Source organism: Rhagoletis pomonella, unplaced genomic scaffold (genome assembly GCF_013731165.1).
Source record: "Rhagoletis pomonella isolate Grant_MI unplaced genomic scaffold, Rhpom_1.0 Rhpom_scaffold_00008, whole genome shotgun sequence".
NCBI classification, from domain to species: Eukaryota; Metazoa; Arthropoda; class Insecta; order Diptera; family Tephritidae; genus Rhagoletis; species Rhagoletis pomonella.
The window spans coordinates 32,604,856-32,626,507 of record NW_023458562.1 but is presented as its reverse complement, the minus strand read 5'-3'; the positions used below and the strand labels follow the sequence as shown (position 1 = coordinate 32,626,507).

Below are 21,652 nucleotides of genomic sequence, written 5' to 3'. Positions count from 1 at the left end.
TTTTATATACTATCTGTTTGAGCGCCCATATTTATGTCATGAATTCCGCATTCGCACTCATCTTATTCTTCAACGTGCTCAGCAAGACAGCAAGCAAGCAAGCAATCAAAAAAATTGTAATATTTTGAATGACAATTTGCAAATATTTTTGGCATTTGCATTTATTACACATGCCACACAGCCAGGCAGGCAAGCAGACAGCAGGCACTCTTTCATATAGACATCTATTCAAACCTTTCTCCCATTCATCTGCACTGTGTTCTGTTGCTCCTAAAAGTATGCTGCGTCGGTGCTATTTTAAATTTCCACATTCCAGCGGCATAGCCAGGGGGGCGCATTTTGAGAACAGATCCACTCCCTTGTCCAATACACTACTATTTTTTACTTTTGATTTTTTTTAACACTTGACATCTCTCGAATGTTACAAGGGAGTTTTACGCCTGTCAGAGACTTTATTGTAAGACTTGGGAAATATCACCCAAAATAGCGTATTGGACTTTCAATACGGTGATAAAACCCGTTGTTGCATGTGAGGCACTGGCATGGTGGCCAAAAACTAAACAAGTAAACGCGGATGCCACCTTCAGCAGGCTGCACCCACTGGTCTGCGAGCTCCTGTAGCTATGCGCCCTGGTCCAGCAGATGTCGGGGTCATTTGCAGTTCCCTAAGCCATTCATGGATGATCCCGCTACAAGGTCGGAATTCCTGAAAGGGACTGCTGTGAAGCGATAATAACTATGATTGACGAAGAGTTCCAAGTATGGTTTTCCGACGGATCGAAGATGGAAAACGGGAGTACTGTGGCTGGCGTACTTGGACACAATTTCCAGAAAAGTCTGCCAATGAGCACATAAACAACCCTATTTCAGGCGAAAGACATCAAAATCGAACTTAGTGTTTGCGAATGTCATCATAGAAAGACGAACGGGCCCAGTATCAATATTATGTAGGGAAGTCAGGCAGCATTAAAGGCCGTAGACTCATCTAAAGCGGTACGAAGGCTTGTGGACCACCTGGGGCCAACAATAGCGTAACGCTGTGGTGGTTTCCGGTACATTAAGGGTTTGAAGGAAAAGCCCAAATGCGCTTGTGCGGCACGGAGCCTTTCTGCGGTATGTCTATAGGACAATGGATCCTCTTAAGTCCCGGCGAGAGTATACCCGATTTAATAAAAATATTAATAACGAATGAGTTCTATATGAGATAAAGCAGATATTTTTATTTTTTCGGTTAAAAATAATCATTTTTTGTCGACTAAAAACCAATCATAAGTCAATGCATATAAGCCATTAGTCATAGCTTGATTTTCAATAGGTAGTCATTGGCCAAAAGCTATCAGTCACCAGTTTCGTGGCATAACTCACTAGGCATTTCTCATTGATTGCGTGTGTGTGGTAGGTATCCACTAGTCATTAGTCGTCAGTCGGTTGTAATTATTCATTAGACATCACTCTAATCCCTCCCTAGCCAAAACCTGGCTGTGTCACTGGCTCATACATATGTGTGCACATATGTAGCTGCATAAGTTTTCAAGTGCCTGCAAGTATGCAGCACTTTCTTTGTTGCAATTGTTGACGTGCGAATTTAGTTTGCAGATTTCTCATTTATCATAGAAATTTTTTTTTTTTTGTTTAGCGCAAATATAGTTTATGTAAATTTTCAGTATAGCTATATTGTCAAGTGCGCTTTTATGAATTGAAATGAACATAATAGTATGTGATTCTTTTTTATTAAACAAGCTGTGTGCAAAAGCTCTGCACAAATTCTCTAAGCACCCTTTATTTATTTATATTGCTATTTCGAGTATTCAGATTGCTTTGCGAAATAAAATTCATGAATTTATTTTGAGCTGAGTTCATACATAATTTATTTGCAGTTTTTACTACTAGTTATGTAGCTAATTCGCTTTAGGAATTTGTTGGCATGTTTTTCCCATTCCAAAAAAATTGTGTGACATCTTTTATACATATGTATGCAGAATCTCTGGCAACTTTATCTGTCAGATATTTTTCTTTCTAAACACCGTTTCTATTTCTACAACAACAACAACTGTGCAACAGCTACAATTTCAAGCATTTTCATTTCTCGTATCTATTAAACTCCAATTCTCCTACTACCAGTTTTTACTTCTTTGCTTTTGTTTTCCCAGTAGTCTTTACTATTTTAAACAATCGTGTGCTCACTTTACTCCTCCTACTTCTTGCATTTTACTACTCCTAAAACTAAGCATTCCACTTTTGACTCTTTTCTCTCAGCTTCTTGTACTCGTACATGCACTTAGCGCCAACTATTTGCATACGTTTTTACCCTACTGCTCTACTTTACCAATTTCATGAATTATTTAGAAATATTTCATTGCATATTTTCCAGCGTTGATACACTTTTGTGTAGACATTTTAAGCTTTGCATTAAAGTGCCACGATTTTGAATGCATTGTCGTTTTCCTACACTTAACGTTAGCTTAATTTTATTATTCATTCAGATAAATTCGGCTTGAATACATTCTAGAAAAGTTTCCATGCTTCTCCTTTGTGGGCATGTATTCTTAGAAAAAAGCTGGTATTGCCATTCAAGCTTGCACAATCAATCTTTGACAGAGCCGTAATCGGTTGGTGGAGCCATAAACTGGTACTGGCAAGAAGTGGTAATGTCAGGGTTCTATGACCAATTCATACCAATTGATTCCATCCATTTGCCCAGTGTGTCAAAGTCTTCCTGAGGTTCTTAGACAAATGAATCGATCAGTTCAATTTGTGGCTGGAGTAGACCATCAGAGGATTGGCGGTCCTTAGGCTTTCGGTTACCTAGCATCAGACTATGGTCAGAGTACAATTTGTATACTTTTCTACTTCCTGGCGATCGCCAATTCTACTCGGAGCTGCAAAGAGGACTAGTTGAGCCAGAACTGTTTGATTGCTGGGAGCTTGTAGTTTCGTGGTTTTTTCCTTTACCGCAGATTGCCTTTAGTGTCCAAGACCACGAGGAGTGCTATACATCCTATTTTGGGAATCTTTCCTCAATTTTTGTATCAAATATTTTGCTTTTTACCGAAAAGGGCTGAGAATCTTGATGTCTTCTACGTTCGATTATGAGAGCTCTTTGGGGCTGTCCAGCCGCAAAACATATACCCATACATTGCCTCGGATTTTATTCGTCTTCGTACTATTTATTTGATTTGATACTTGGCCAAAGCTGTTCATCAAACATAAAATAAAAGGAAAATGGAAAATGATCCGAACGCAGTGCCACATGTCTGAGTAAGTACAGTAATACTGACAAAGACAGTCTAGTATTCATGACGCTAAACTAAAATTCGATCGGAGAGTCGCTGGCCACAAACGGGTACGAATAGAAGATTGGTTTTGGGGAGAGAATATACTCAACGCTCCTCTTCTATAGAAGTTTAGTCTTTGAGGGTTTAAAAGTGGCTTTAGTCGCGCTTAATTTATGGGAGAAATTTAAATCCACACACTCATCCAAGAGTTGTGCATATCTCCGTACAAGTGGCACACTTTCAGCGGACGCCCAAATAAAGATAACTCTCAAGTAGCATGCACAGTGCCAGCAAAATCTGCCAAGTTAAATTCATTTTGTAAATAAATTGTATAGAAATAGTTTTCAGCAATAAATAATAAGCGAGTTTAACTTTCAGTTGCCTCAACGCGACATCTGTCTGCTTAAAGTTGTATGCATATTATAACGCGCTCAAAGTTTTTAAAATCGCTAAAAAAATTAAATTCTGCGCTGAACTGCAAAAAGTTTTCCGAATACATACGAAACTTTTACGCAACTTGTCTGACGTGAAAGTAAAAGTATGTTAGCGAACGCGCGCGCATATTCATAATGATTATGCTAACATATTTTTAGGCGGCGCGCTGCAACACAAGTACCCAGAAGAGCAAAGAAAAACTGCGAAGTAAACAAAAAATTGGCTAATGAGCTCATTTTTATAAGCATACAAAATTACACATGCACAAATGTACATTCGTACGAACGGAGAAACATTCAAGTTTGCACTAATTATGGAAATATGCTTATTCATACGGAATTTATGATTGTGTGCCTTAAAGTATGCTTTACATTTCGCTTATTTAATGAAATTCACTCCACCAATACGGCGCTTATTCAGTGCCGTACACTCACCCATCTCTTCGTTACCTTCAACTTCTACATATACTATGTATGCGCAACATACGCTACTTGCCGTTCACCGTTAACCGTCGTCGTTCATCACTCATCGTTGCACTTATTAACGCTATTGCGCTCTGTTGCAACGGGGCTAACAGCACACTTGCATTCATTTCGAGTGCCTAAAAGTATGCTAATGACATTTAGTTTATTGCATTGGTATAACATTCGCATACATGTACAAACATGTGCAAACACGTATAAAAGTGGTTTACATGTAGACAATGTACATATTTAAATGCTAATATGTGTGTGTGTTTTTACACAAGTGTAATTCAGAAGCGCTCTACTTGGCGTTGAAGTATAGCTCTCAGGGAAAGTGAGTTGACATTTAAGGCGAAAACTTTCGAACGAAAATATAGGCAAAAATTTTAACGAAGGAACAGACATATTACGTGAGACGCTGAAAACTATATTAGGTGTAAATTTTTTCGATACACCGAATTATTTGAAAAAAATATATATTGAAGGTTTCTTTTTTTTAAATAAATTGAAAAAGGTAGGGTATTAAGAAAAAATTAATTTATAATGCTGAATTATCACCAGGCATAAAATGACAACACTTTTTATGACAATGTTGGGCAATAAAAAATACACGTGCCATTACTTTCATAAAAATAACCATTATGTCTGTTCCCACATGGCATACATATGCGTTACACAAAAGTGGCATTCAAAACATGCACACTAATGTCTACACATTTTCAGTAAATTTCTACTGTTATGCACCTGCCTCTTGAAAAATCACTAAAAACCTCTTGCAAGTGCATTTCTAATCTAAAAATAATGTTACGGAAATTTCAAATGCAAAAATATTTTTATTTATCGATTACCATGTGTGAGTACAGTAAATAAAAATTGAATTGGAATTTGTGAAAACGTAATGGAGATAGTTTACTCCTGTTGAGTGTTAGGAATCTACATACATGCCTATGTATGTGGGGCGTTCCATAACAAAATGGATGGTGCTCACACTTCATGTGTTTGATTTGTTTAAAATCTGTAGGATTGATGAATTAACACAAATAAATAATAAATAAATATGAAATTTGAACTTGATTAATTTGATTTTTTTTAAAAACTTTACAGCACAAAAACAAAAACAAATCGATTTAATCGTTTTATAAATATCTCCAGAACGAGGCGGGAAAAAAAATGAAGAAATTACACCTACACACAAACGAATTCTCTATGAAAATAATTTTTTTTAGATATATTTTTCTGGAACAATTTTACACACACAAATTTTATGATAAAAAAAAAATATGTCATCTAAAAAAGAAATGAAAAAGTATTATGGGTGCACACTACAATAATTTGAGTTATGAATTTTTTTACACCGAAGTTGAGTAAAATGTGTACATTACAAATTTAAAATTTGTTTAATTTTTTTTAGATTTTTTTTATTTTTAATATTTTTTATGCTGACAGCTTTTTTCCCTTTTTTCTTATGAAGGAAAATGCGTAAAACCGTTTTCAAGGAAAAAAAAATAAATTAACTCCAGTTTTGCAATCACTTAAAACTTGCACTTTATTACTTTTAAATTTAAAGGGCTACAATTTTGTATACTCGTAAAAAATCTAAAAAAAATAAAAAAATTTTAAATTTGTAATGTAAAAAAATGAATTACTCAAATTATTGTAGAGTGCACCCCATAATACTATACTTAAATATTGCGCAATACTCAGAGGTACCATTGTGATTTTTTTCATTTTTTTTTTGTAATGGCATATTTTCGAAAACTAATTTTTTTTATCAAAAATTTTTTATGTATAATACTATACTTAAATATTGCGCAATACTCAGAGCTACCATTGTGATTTTTTTTTTGAATTTTTTTTTTGTAATGGCATATTTACGAAAACTCTTTTTTTATCAAAAAATTTTTATGTGAGAAATTAAAAAAAAAAAAATTAAAAATATTTATTTTCAAAGAGAAATTTGATGTGCATATGTCTGATTTTTTTTTTTAATGTATTAATTAAGCTCAAACTTCATATTTATTATTATTTATCAACCCTAAACATTTGAAACAAATCGAACACATGAAGTGGGAACCCCGTCCATTTTGGTATGGAATGCCCCATGTATGTATTAGAAACCTTTGAAGTTTGTGGTCTTTGATATTCCAGTAGAGTATTTAGGTATGTGAAAGTAAATTAAAATAGTATTTTAAGGAAGAACAACTAACTTACATGTTTATTATCAGATCGAATGGGTACAGACGGGTGTGACTCTGCGTATGAGTAATGTGTGGAATGAGAGGTGATCTGCAATTGAGTGCTTTTGCATTTTGTGCATAATTGGTTTGTGAATACAGGCACTCGCATTGGATTAATGAAAAATGTTTCTTAAATATACGAAAAAATACTTGCTATTTACAATAATTATTTTAAGCTCTTTCACGGTGATTGCATTTAGTGCTGCAAACTAATGGTAAACTATAGAGGATTAGCTGAACAATTAGCGACATATAATAACGAGAAAAAAATTCCTAACAAATATATTTTATCAGTGAAGCGAAAAATAAGTTACTGAAAAACAATAAATCGAATGCATATTTGTCACAGCTGTCAATGGCGTACAGTTCAGTGCATAGGCGTTTGGGTTCATGTGCGTGTGCCATAAGAGCTAACCGCTGCGGTTAAATGCGCTGAATGCCAGCTGGCCATACCACAGCAAACAAGAAATATAAATAAATCATGGCAAATATGTTGGCAAATGGGCGGTAAAAACATAAAGTCACAATATTTTCGAACAACACACACAAACAAACGATTATAAGCAACTATACTAGCCCATAGATATTTGAATACATACATACTTATTCACGAGTACATATGTATGCACAAACGCACATATAAACAATGTATATTATAAATATGTGCATACGATTTTATATGCCATAATTTTATATTTTCTCACAATTAAAATTTTTTCAATTTCATACTCATGATTTTTATGATCGCAAGCGCTTATTAAATACATTAAACAAATTATGCATATGTGTTTGTGTGCTTTTCAATTTCCCGAATTTTGTTTGCTTATGTTTCATAAAAATACTGATATGCCACTTGATTATATGGTTGAGTAAATGAGCCATTAAAAATCTATTTTATTGCAAAAGCACAAAAACTTGACAGCGGCGAAAATTGTTTGCGTGCAATTAAAAAAAAAAAACACTTGCCACAGCTGTAAAGGAGGTCAAGCCGTGTGGATGAAGAGCCAAAAAAGTGGCAATAAAAAATGTGTCAGCTTGAACCAGTGGGCATTTTTTTTTTTAGTTTTGGTAAGCATTTCAATGTGTCGGCGTAGAAGAAAAGTGACAGTTAGAAGTTTTATTATGTACATAAATAAATGCATACGGGTTGAAACTAAAAGAAAATAGAAAATCAGGAATTATTAAATTAATTTACGGAAAGCAATTTAGTTGTTTCCAAATGGCTCTTAAAGCACAGAAAAAAGTGAATATGATATTAAAAGAAATTAAACGATTTTGTCAAGTTTAAATAAATACTGTCGAAAGTCGAATCATTTTTCAAAAAGCACATAAGTATTGATCAATTTTCTCAAAATTCCTTTTAAAAACTTTTACATCTTCCACAACTTTTGAGTTTATTGCGATAATGGGGTAACAATGGGATCATTTTTTTTAGAACAAACAAAGTAACAAATTTCGCCCACTTCAACGCTAAAAGCTCTGACTGAAGTACTGGCCTTTGATTTACACGCCATGTTACGCTGTTACTCATACGCCATGTACCATTGTTATCCCATTATCTGACTAGGATGAAAGTTGCTGTCTTTATAGTTTTTTTTTCAAAAAATCGATCAAATTTTTATATTAAAAATTTGTTATGATCAAGGCATATCAAACAGGTAGTACCATTGGAGTGTGTATTTTTTTGTTGCTTCTGGTATCGAAAGTGTCAAAACTGTTCTGATTCTTTATTCTAAATCAAAGCGTGCCATGTGCCAAAAGCGTGCCAAAAATAAAAAATAAAAAATTTAAATTGGAAAAAAATAAAAATTGTTGCAACTTTCTTTCCTTGCAAATTTGTATGCTTCTCGAAGTATTGATACATCCTTTGCAAGGCTCAGTAAGCAGTGGTTGTGCTGCTGAGTTGGACGAATGTTCAAAAAGCTGCTATTCAATCGCTTATTTTGTATCGAAAACGGTTTCACATGCAAATAGATTTTAACAATTTAGAATTTTTGTGAGAAAAAATTTGAAATATTTGACAATTTCCAGACCAAATAATTTGAAAAAAAAATATCTAATCAGCTTCTCTACTGATAATACCTATGCAATATTTCTTGGTTGTGATCTGAAAGTGTTTTGAGAAGAAACATTTAATAAGAAATGGTTACAATTGCCCACTTATGGTAAAGTTATGGGAATTTAAAACAAATAATTTTTTTTCAAAAATCGATATCTCGAAAATGGTTGGTCAAAAAAACTTGAAAATAAAAATATCGCAGATGCAAAAGTCAAATCGTGTCCGTGTTGGGCTGGAATGGTCCATACACATATTCTTGTAGCTGAATTATATCGATCATAATCATAAACAATCGCATTTATACTATCAGAAAATTTTAAGAACTTTTTGAGAAGTTGAAGTATTTAATCCAGTTAAGTCAGTACCATATTTCATAAAGATCTGGAGGAGTGTTGTGCGGTGGTAAGCAGGAAATTTCACCGGAAGAAACATTTTCCGGGAAGTGTGATCTCATTGGGTACTCTACAGCGGTTAATAGCTGCAACCTTGGTTTCGCTTCAGATGCAGGCATAACACGCCCGCGTTTCGATGCAGAACACTCTGAACTGCTACTGGTTTAGGCACCGTTTTCTTGGTCTAATCACTGTATATCTAAAAAAAAAAATGCAGTCGTGTGTATTATGGTATATTTAATAGTACTCAAAATAGTGCCCCCACTGGCGTTTGAATTATGAGAAAATTATTAAAAACCAATCCAAAAACTTAAATCTAAATTTGCAAACAATATCATTTTGCATTTTGCACCTATTCTTATATGTTCCATAAATATATTTCATCCGAATTTATTGAATCATCACCAATCAACCGAATCGGGTACACGGCGTCAGCATGGTGACGCTTCTTTGGCGATTGCAATGAAATTAGAGAACCCACATCTAGCAGTGGCAGCGCCAACTTGCCGCGAGGTCCATTTGTCTGCGGGTGCACGTGTGTGCACAGGTGCTATACATATGTACATATCTTCGTGCGCTTCACCAGCAGCGTAAATTGACACAGACATTAATTAAGTGGCAGAAGCACTTACATACATATATATGTATACACATACATTACGCTTTGATTTGTCACATTGAGGTCTACGCGCAGGTGTCGCGTTGCCCATAGTTTTTGTTAGTTTTAGCTGCCAACGCATTTACCACCCTCATCGTTAGCGTGCAACGGTTGGCAACACATATTTGGTGAGTTACCTGTGCGCTGCCAACACTACAATATACGAGTATAAACACACGATATGTATGTACATTTACCAAATTTGTATATATGTACACTAGGGCGGGTCAATTTGTATGGGAGATTTTTTCGACTATAGCAAAGAAGGATTCTACGTCTAATTCAAAGCAAAGTAACCGAAGAAACCATATGTGTACAATCAATTTGGAGTTTGCCAAATTTCGAAAAAAGATTTCTTAGTATTTTGCTGTAGTGTCGTAAAGAAGTGCTTAAATTTTTTTATAAAAACATGCTATCAAGTGTTTTTTGGTATGGGTAGTCCATTTCTGTACTTATCTTTTTCTTAAAACTTCCAACAGAGGGTGCGACCGTGAAATTTTCAGATTTTCCACGAAACCAATTTTCGCAATTTGGCAAACTGCAAATTGATTTTAGACCCATGGCTTCTTCGACAAACTTGCTTCGAATTGAACCTAGAATACTCCTATGCTATACGCGCATGATAAAAAAAAGAATTGACACGACCTAATGTACATACATTGTATACATCCAAACATATACATATGTACATGTGACACGCTGGGCAAGTTGCCAGCTATCATCTACGCTATACGGTGATGATTAATTTCTGCTGCCACACATCTGCTACGAAATAATATATAAACATATACATATATACATATGCATACATATAGAATCTAGCTTTTATACAGAAGAAATTTTTTATGAATTATAGTAGATTAATTTGTTTGCCGACTGCAACGAACCGGCAAATGACTAATAATGAAAAGCATGCGCTGTTTGCTGCCACTACTACAGCAACAGTAATAGGAAAAGTAATATTATATCAACACGGTGAGGCAAAGTAGTCGGTCGGCTTTTTAAATAAAATTTAAACAAGAAAGAAATGCAAACAAAGCGCCTTGGCAGCCACAATTAAGGATTTTATTTATTGCCAATCGAGGCATGTGCGGAATTTTAAATGAAAATTTTAGGAAACTCGCCGAATTGCAAAATAGATTCATTGCTAAAATTTAGCGGTAAAATAAAGCAAAAAATAATTTAAAATATTTATTTTCTTTGGAAATTAATTGCAGAAGTTTATAGAGATTTTTAATTATTATTTTTTTTTTGTATGCACATATTTATATCTGTTTTTTCTTGTTGCCCAGTGGGATTTATTTGTTTGCGTTTGCTGGCGGTATTCATCTTGTTGGATCTCTGCTAATTTATGCGCTTCATTTGCGCTAAGCTGTCACTTAGTTAATGGACGCATTTAATTAATTGCATTTGCATAATAAACATTTGTTGTGCGCGTAACAAATTCAAATTTTTCACCTCAAAATCAAGGACGATATCATGTGTTTGATTTTAAATAAAAGCAAAAATTGGTGTTGGCTATAGAGTCTTAAGCAAAAATTATATTTAACCAAAGCGAATTCATATAAGGTGGCATCGATTCTACAGCTACAAAAATTACATGTATTTTATCTGAGCTTTTAGTGGGCTATTGTCAAAATTTTTGCAATATTTTTCTAAGGAATAAAGAAGGAAAGAAAATAAAGATAATTTCACTTTTTCACTCACTCACATGAAAAATAAATAAAAATTTACAATTAGGCGCCATTCAAAGCTGATGGAGAAACACCACCTTATGTGAATTCGCCTTGTTTGTAACTTTTATGTTAACGAAAAATTTGGAAACGCTTTCAATTTTATTTTTGGCGATCCTACAAACCTAAATAAAGCTTTAAATATATTTGTTGACATAAAATTGCAAACAAGCGAATCAACAAAAAAATCCTAAAGGATTCGAAAAAATTTCTGAAAAATCCCGAAAAAGTCAAAAAAATCCTACAGAGGAATCCAAAGAGAATCTTGAAAATTATGGCAAATGCCAATAAAATAACTAATGGTTTTTTTTTATCTGTGCCGAAAAGTGAAAAAAATATTAATATTAAAAAATGTCTAAAACTCAAACAAATAATTAAATATTTGTATACATCACGTCACAAACTGCCGATAAACGCAATAAAATTATAAATTTTCATGGTATTTATAAATTTGTTATATTTATCGGCAGTTTATTGCGTTATATGAATACCCCTACTAATAAATTTTAACTGGATAACCAGGCAGGTGGAAATACCTAAAATACTTTTTTATTTATATTTTTTCGATCAAGGATAATCTTTTGATTTGTATTTTCATTTTGTCCATCAAAAATTATCGTTATTTTGATTTTTTCTTAATTAATTTTAAACGTTTGAATGAAGACATCGTTTCAGTGACCGATTTATATCTTTTACGATGTAAAATAACGCTTATAGTATGATTGAAAAAATAAAAATCCGAAAATAACGTTTATTAGTTATAAAAAAAAATTGGAATCATAAAAAAAAATTTTAAAGGGTAAATTATGGTTTTTGTTATAAAGATCATAACCGTTATGGTTCCTGAATTGAACACGAAAATCCTGAGAATTAAACAAAAAAATCTGAAGAGCTTTGTCAGTTTTTAAAAGGGATGACAAAAAAATAAGAATTGCGACAAGTTTCGAGACAAATTTCTTATTTTTATTTTTTAACAAGAATAATAATTATTTTTATTTATTCGGTCAAATTTAATCGTTTTTTTATGATTTTTATATTTGCCGATCAAAGAAAAATCGTTATTTTAAATTTTTGTTTTTAATTATTTTTAACCACGATAAAAGCTGATTCACATACAACTTTCTTTGCTTTGCTTAATAGTTCTTTGCTCTGACATATAAGATCGATTTAGGCATATGCATGAGTTTGCTCACATAAAAAACGTTTGAAGCAAAGCAAAGCAACACGAAGCAAAATCTTGGGCAACTCTCAACTTTTGCCCGCTTTGGCAATCAGCTGTCTACATGTCTCTTTTCTCGTGCGCTTGCATTTGCATTTATTTAATGACAAAAATAGGGTAAATAGGAATTTTTATTGCTATTATTAATGCATATTATTATATTGTTATCTATTTTATAGATAAAAAAATATGGAGGAAAAGGAGAAGGCAAAAGCTGTCAAAGCGTTTATTGTAGCATACCTTCTGTGTTTCACGCTCTGTGTTCAAAGTTTGAACTGTCAAGCAAAGCGAGGAAAGTTGTATGTGAATGGCCCTTAATTCCTAAGTGTTCATGAAAAAATTCTGAACAGAAAGACTGCGCGACAAGTTTAGAGAAAATCGCAACGAGATGCCTAAAAAATTTCTCAGAGTAATAGTTTATTTCCACCAAGCCTTAACTGCAGTTTTTGCCTATTGGAAAAAGGAGGCTACCACTCGAAGTGGGAAATTGCCCATATTAGGTACAAGCAAAATGAAAGTAAACAACCAATGCACTATGTGTGGTTTCCAATTCCCACCAACCAACTACATATATCTGATGCAAATTGGCGATTTCGCAATGAACGCGTATCTTTCTTTGAAGTTTTTTTTTTTCTCAATGGCAAATAAGCTGATAAAATATTTAGTACATTTCGAGTAGGATTTAAAGTCTTATTCTATACACCATGTAGGTATGGCAAAGCCAGGGATTAGTATATGGCCTTTGAGGAGTATTCATTCCCAACCTAGTCTGAAGTCTACGTGAATTTCGTATCGGAATAAACTTGGTATTTAAGCGTGAATAAGCATGTGAAGGGATATTGGTTTGGGTGCGAGGTATTTGGCTAAAGGTATTTCTTTTATTTTTTGCACATCTCGCGGTTAAATTGGCGCCACAGTAAAACACAGTAGGCGAGTTATTCTCATTTAGTCTCTCTGAAAGAAGTGACCCTTCCCTCAGGGGGGATTTAAATTGACTTTCGGGTCCAGTAGTGTGTGAAAGTGAGTGTAAGATTTTCTAACTGAAGATAATTTATGTGAGATGCTATTTCTAAAAAGCATCCTTCTCGTCCATCTATGTAGATCGCTCGTTTTGAAATCATAAACAATGTTATATGGCTGCTGCTTAAAGAAAAATTGGTATCTGATCCACTACTTCATTTTTCTTTATCTATGTGAGTAAGTAAGTTTTATAAAAGTTTCTCTCCAATTTAATTTCTCTCCAGAAAGTTTCTTGTAAAAATGCTCGAAAATTGCTTGAGAAATCACGTCTCCTTTTACTTTCAACACCTAACAGTCCAATTAAGAGCTGAAATATTTTCTCGCTGACAGTCCACTTAAATTTTGCACATTAATATATAGCATTAATTGCCAGCCATTTAATTAATTAATAAATGCTCATAAATTTAATGAAAGTACTGACATGGTGGCGTACTTTACGACTATATGAAAGTGAAAGTTTGATACACTCACACACACAGCGAAACAATATGCCACTCAATGCCATTTAGCACACATACTACTTTTGGAAAATAAAATTAGAGAAACAAAAAACTGCTATGAAAAGGGTAAAACTTTTAAGCGGTTAAAAGTCAAAAAGTTGAAGGTCGTAGCTAAAACTAGACGAAAACGCATTCAACTAAAAAATAACAACTATAAATTTATGCGTGCGAAGAATATACACAACTTTGCATTTCGAGGGCAGCAGTTTTCTTGCACCAAAGTTATTTACACTGCACCTTTTGAAAAGAAAAATTTTCAAGTAATACATGCCAAAATATTTAAGAAGCACGCATGGTAAAAAAGGAGATAGTTTAAATAAAATATAGTAGTTTCAACCTCTTTTTGACTTACTGTCGCTTGAAGTAAAGTTATGCAAGCAAAACTATGCAAGCCTCCAGCAAGGAAGCGGTTGTCAGTGGCGTCGTATCGTGGCGCAGTTGCCAAGTATGAAAACAACCGAACAGCCGAAGTTACTGAGTAAATTTTTAATTAATTGTAAAAGTTTTATAGAACATGGAGGGCCCATAAAATTCTGGTTAATTTGCATTACACAACAAAGCGCCAATAGAACTATGCAAGAAACTTTAGTTGAAATTTCAGTACATAAATACTACATAGAAGGCGAGTCTTAGTGGAAGAAGCATTCGAAAGATAAGGAGAAGATACTATAGAAGGGTAAAAGAGGAAGCGAAAGAATATGTAGAGACGAAATAAGGTATGGAGCTTCCTGCATGCATTAGAAAGCAAAAATTTTGGAAGTATTGAAGCATAATGGGAAGGGGATTGGGAAGACGTGTAACAAAAAACGAAGGATCGTGTTTTTGGAGAAGTTGTTTATGGTGTAAAATATTGCTGTGCAGACTTTGGTCAGAAATTAAGAAATTGGAATTTATAAAAAAAGTTTATCGAAGTATATCCATAGATGGGCACATCGATAACAAAAAAAAAATTATTTTAAACCTTGAATACGTAATAGTATCAAAAACGTATCGATATCGATAAGAAAGCTTAAAAAATTATCGAAAATAAATTATTGTTATTAATTGTTATTGACACAAAAATATTTTTGCAAAACCTCTCTGATCGGGAAATACTGTTATCGAAAACGATAATGTGTTTTCGATAGATATAGATGTATCTAAAGTATATATCTAAAATATATTTATCTTCAAAAAAATAGTTAATTGAGAGATAAACGACACGTTTTTTAATAAATTACTCCTCTCTCCAGAATTAGCCCAGTCAAGTTAGCTCAATAAATAGGGGCAGGCTTACAATAATTCGCATAAAGCTGAAAATTGGTATGAGTATTGCGAACAGCATTGTGAATGCATCGATCCCATGTCTGCAAAAAAATGTATTCAAGGTGAAAGGTAATAAAAAAAGTAGATTCTCGTTGATACATTTTTCAATCAATTTCTTTATTGATAAAAAATGATATTCTCCATGCAAAGAATTTTTATTTCCCGAGCTAGATTTTTTTCTGATATTTTGCAAAAAATTGTATGTCTTTTAAAAATAATTTTTTCCCTATAAAGCACGGTTTATGGGCAAATTCCTTGAATTTGAAATTGGTATAATATTTCCATAAAAATGGTCAAAAGTTCAGTAAAACTGCTAAATGAAAAAAAAACACAAATTAGTGGATATAAGTTTGCCTATCGATCAAAAAATATTGTTGCGTTTAAAAAGAAATAAACTTTTTGATTTGAATATTAAAGATTAAGTACTAAGTAGTTGATTAAGAATAAAATATAATGCATCGTAGTATTCCAAGGCCTATTTTGAATTAATTTGACGAGAAACTAGCTAGTAGTGATTTCTGAGATACGAGATTTTGCTAAGTCGATGTGTATACAACTAAATACAAGCCATATATGTATGTATATACACTAGATAGGTATTATACAGAAAAGTTAATGTAATCCGCTTTTCACATACTGCAACTGGGCCATAAGCTGCCCATGTAGGGATATTTCTGTTCATTGTTGTCACATTTTTGTGGCGCTTAACTTTTATTAGAGTTGACATTAACGAGCCAAAAGAACCAGAATAGGTACCTACATCACCAGCATATGCTACATACGCTAACATACTAACACAACGCTACTGCATACTTACATACATATATCTTATAACCGTATGCATGTGTGAAAGTAAGTCACTTTCATCTACATTTTAATGCCATAACGAGCTGACGTGCACACACACAACCACACAAGCAAGCTTGTGGCGCAATTTCGCTCTCTTCTGCATGGAAGTGCTGGAAAATGTTCTTTTACATTTAAAAAAATAAGAAAAAAAATCTCATAAAATAATAATGAAAATGGCAAGTGACTTCAATGTACTTTTAGCGAACAGAAAGTATCCCCAGTGGCTATAGTTTCATATGCAGCTGCTACTGTTGCTGCTGTTGCGCCGTGAGCTTATACTGTCACGGCGCACTGAAGTCCTTTGTAGACGCATTTGACCAATAAAGAAGTTACTTACATATTGTCGTATGTAGCGAGGCATGAAGAGGTAAGCGCTGCATACACGGGTTTGCGCACACATACTTACATATACCATTTGTGTGCATGCAATTATATATTTCTGCAATGTTTATACTTGGCTTATTATGCCACTGGGTCAGTAATGTTCGCATCTCCATTTCAGGAAAATGAATTAAAATAAAAGCGAATGAAAGACGTTTTTCTGCATTAAATTTATTTTAAAAAGCATAATAAAAAGTTTGTAGTAAGAAATGGAAAGCACAGGCATGAAATGTTGAATGTGAGATAAATTAATTAAATGCGATGGCAATAAGCTCAGTAAGCTTTTGGGTTGACTTAAATATTTCAATAAAATATATAAATATGTAAGCGCATAAACATGTTTGCATTTATTGTTATGGATATACATACATTTTTATCGAAATTGACATAACTGATTTATTGATTTGCTCTACGGTGATCATGTCAAATGTGTTTTCGACATTTTTAATAGTAATATTTCGAATTATCGTTGTCGATATATTTTTCGATATACATTTTAAAAATTCAGCAATTTTGACACATATAAATAGCATATTGATTTATTTACTGTTAAACACATAAATATTTATCGATAATGTTATCGACATTTTAACGCTTTCAAATAGAATAAAAAAGGGAACTATTTCAGCATTCAAATTAAAAATATAGCGATATCGCGATCGTCCAATGTATACATATATGTATACGAAATAGACCCTAACCGCCAAATAACGTAAATATTTTTTTTTTTTTCAAAATTTACTTTGCTCCTTAATCATCTACATAGTTTACTTTTTACATCAAAACGAAAGTTAAAACAAAAATGTTGCCTACGTTTTTTGTGGGTTAGGGTTTGATGTGTTTACCTTTTGTTGTCGAATACATGAATATATTTGTCGAAAATATTGTTTAATTATTATTTTTTATTTTGTTTGATTATTCGGAACAATAAATGAAGGATGGCACAACCGGTTAGCCTTTTTTAATTAATTTTTAAATTTATATTTTTTAATGTTATCATTTGTTACATAACCACCATAATTGTCATATATATACAATGCATGTATTCCATATGAAATGGGATTGAAAAATGCAGCAAAAGGCAGAGCGCACGTACTATGTAACTCATACGTCACGGTGTACTTTACTGCAGTTAATTCGCCTGCGGCCAACATCGCCGCAGAGTTTCAAACTTGTTAAGCAAGTTTTCGCGTTCTTCACCATGCTACACACCGTAAAGTCAATTCTTCTTTATTGCACATATAAACTTAAATACATATGTTCAAATAACTTGCGCAATTTTTCCAATTTCAACTTCAGAAAAATATTAATTCTCCACTGCATTGGTGTACCAGAGAAACATGGGTATGTATAATAACTCTTAATGCAAGAATAGTACAAGAATGAATACTACAGAAAAAATTTAACAAAAAATTAAGAGCGGAAAAAAGTTAGTTATTAAAAAATAGAATGAATAAAAAATAATAAAATGGTTTCAAAATAACAAACCTAAATGACTGTGGTAAAAACTCAAGGCTGCGAGCGGAAAATACAAGTTTGAGTAGATAAAAAGTTTGCAGTAAAAAATTCTAGAACTACTAAAAATTTTTCTGCACAGAGTTTATAAAATATGTTCATACTTCTTAAAAGTACATGGTTTGAAAGGAAAAAATCAAACTTTTGTAATAACAGCAAAAATTTGTAAGTTTCTATTATTTCTTATTGTAGAATCTTTACTAATGACCCCAAAAAATATACTTGATCGATGTTAATGAGGGATAAGCTTAGTATCCAGGTCGAAATTTTTCTTTAAAAATATCGACTACGGGAATAACGTGCAAGAAATTAGGAGAATATTTAAGTAAGAGTTTAATTATTTGTAGACAGTCAAGCTGAATTCAAGTTTTGTTCAGTTATCTAGATAAATTATATTGAAAACCAGTAATTTTTAACAAAAAAAACCGACTTCAACTCTCATATAAAAAAAAAATATAAATATATATATATATCTCATGATCCGCTGATCGGATCTTAACGAGAACCTCTGAGATACTACCTTTCCGATGCTAAAAGAAATATCGAAATCGGTTCACGTGGTCCAAAGTTATGCGGTAACATACATAAAAAAAAAAAAAAAATATTCCGACGAACTGATAACCTCTTCCTTTTTTGGAAGTCGGTTAAAAAGTAAGTGCCACACAGCAGAAGTAAAACTTACCTTACATATCTATTTTGTCTCATAACCAATACAAATACATACATATGTATATGTATACATCTGCTTTTGCTTAGGGATATATTTTTTGTCTTTTTTCTACCTAGATCCCTACCTCTACCCCTGTTCGTTCTAACTACATTTATGTTATTCCTTTATCTTTTTACTCTATCGATAACAAAATCGATAGTAATATTCAACAAAATTTCGATAACAAACCGTTAAAAATATCTATAAAAAAATCGATCAAAATTTGGATAACAAAATCTATAAAAACATCGATAACAAAATCGATAACAAAATCGATAAAGAAAATCGATAAAAATATCGATTACAAAATGTATAAATAATCTTTAACAAAATTGATAAATAATCGACAACAAAATCGAAAAATAATCGACAACAAAATCTATAACAATGTCGATAACAAAACCAATAACAATATCGATAACAAAATCGTATAAAATATTGATTACAAAATCGATAACAAAATCTATAAAAATATCGATAACAAGATCGATAAAAATGTCGATTATTATATCGTGACAATCCCATTTGTTTTGTTCCTGTCTGGAAGAGTACAAGGCATCGGATTGCTTCTGTTTTGAATTTCTGACCGCCTTTTGCAAGGATTAGGTATACAGCTTTTGATAGCCAGGATAAGAAGGAGTACTCTGCAAAGCCCTAAAGCCAAAAGCCCGACTTATGCATAGATCCAAACCATGGGGAACACAAAAATAGTAGTTAACATAGCACAATGAACAGCATGTAGCTCGAGGGATGATTTCTGAATAGCATTCCAGAATTTTCACCTTTAAAGTGATCAAATTAGTTCGACATTAATTTCAGTGCAGTTCAGTGCCCTGGCAGTTTAGAAACTATGTAAGCGTGTGTGAGTGTACAAGCACACTTTCCCACTCAGAAGGCGCTTTTGTCTAATGAGTACGCATTGTTCATTTGTTTTTCAAATGAAACCATTTCATAGGTATATACCTATATATATGTATACAAGTATATACATACATTCGTGCAAACATTAAACCTTAGATACCAGTCATCTACGCTCAAGCCACAGCACTCTGTAGCCTTTCTCGTAATTTAGCTGCATTAGCAAATGCAGCCTCAGGCTTTCTTGCATTTCTGTGCACGTTAGCGGTTTTCAACGTAGCACTGTGGTAGCATTTTAATGTCGTGCAAGCGCCATGCTTACAAATCTACATACATACCCATATACTCTCAGACAAGAGGCCAAAAAAGCGAGAGCGAGGGTGTTAAAATCAGCGAAAATTGCGTACATTTGCAAATTTTAATGGTGCTGAGAATGAAGATGATGATAATGAGACAAAGCGAAATTGAGCACAGACACATAACCACACCTACAATACATATACACATACATATACATGTATAGTTATAGTAAAGTTATTCATACTTGCATTCCCTTGTAGGGAGTTAAACTGTAAATCAACATTTAGCTGGCATGGCATAGAAGTTAGAGCGTAAGTGAGATAGTGAAGAAATGAAATTAAAGTGCAAAATGCACTAAATTTTCCAGCAAAGCAGGTGTGCATTAATACTTACACATTTACATGTACATACATACATACATACACCAAAAGAGTAACGGTGAAAGCGACTGCGAAATGCATTTACGAGAAAGTCTACTACAGTTGCAGTTGCAGCATTAAGGCATACATATATTTGTAAGCATTTTCAGCTTTATAGATATATACATATGTATATGTATATATGTACGCTTGCTTATGCTTAAGTAAATTTCCCATGCTCTGCCTGACTAAAACGCTTTGCCACAAAATTAAGCAAAAGCAGCAGTAAACGTAGTCGTAAATTGCGCTCACATTAACAAAGTGCTAGAAAATCTGCACATAGTTACACAAATACTTGTACATAGATATGAATATACACAAATGTATGAATGTGCACTCCCATTAGGAATGCTGAAATTAATTTTTGATTTAACGCTCTACAGCAAAAGCGAAACTTTATTTGCGCTCAGTGCTTTGGGAGTGCAGCATTTTTTTTTTTACGCGGAAATATTTAATTTAATTTATTGCCAAGCGCGCACAATCAGTGAAAGCAAAATTGCGGGTGGTTTTATTTATTACGTTTTTTGTTTTTGATATGATTTGAAGCGAAAGAAAGTGTGATAAGCGTGAAAAAAGTGATAGAGAGGCTAGTGATTATTAAGTAAACTTTTTTCGATACTGAATTATGTGCCATTTGAAAAACACACTTTTTTGGTAAGACTTTTTACTTTTACATATGTAATTTTTGGAGTTTTAAATCTAAGACAAAAATGTTTCTATTTATTATGAAGTATTTTTAAGAAAAAACCAACTTACGGATGTGAGAATTTTTTGTTAGGAACTTGCAAAAAAAAAATAAAAAAATGTCTACATAATATAGAAAATAAGAAGAAATTTAAACACTTACAGCCAATTACACCAAAGCAATTTATGTAAAAAATTATTTTCTTTTTTTTTGAATTTTATATGAAATTTGACTGAACATCAAAAAACATTTTCCATTTAAATTGCTGGTGAAACCGGCTGTTTAATATAAAAAAAATTGGAAAAAATTAAAATAATCAAAAGTTTGGTTATATTTCAGTGTCGTTATTTTGAACAAAAAAATAATATAATATTTTGTACACTCAACTTATAACGTGCTTATAAAATAGTAAGCAAACTATTCTAATTAGATTCTCTTTGTAGAAAATGTTTAAACATTACCATATCTGTTCTCTTTCCATTCCGTTATCCTTATTACCCATGCAAAATTAAAACATCTAATTAATTAAACATCTTTTGTCTCATAGTCCATTGAACTGAAATTCATTTGAGCAATCTCTTTCATTCTACTACAACCCCGCCACCATCGTCGGGCACTGACCCAAATGTGTCACGCAGT

General features: G+C 32.9%; 1 protein-coding gene across 1 annotated transcript in view; it reads left to right on the top strand.

Moving 5' to 3' along the window:
* The window catches only part of LOC118744628 (spondin-1), a 195,945-nt gene that overhangs the window by 140,265 nt on the left and 34,028 nt on the right, over positions 1-21,652 (top strand). The gene's annotated exons all lie outside the window — the stretch shown is intronic.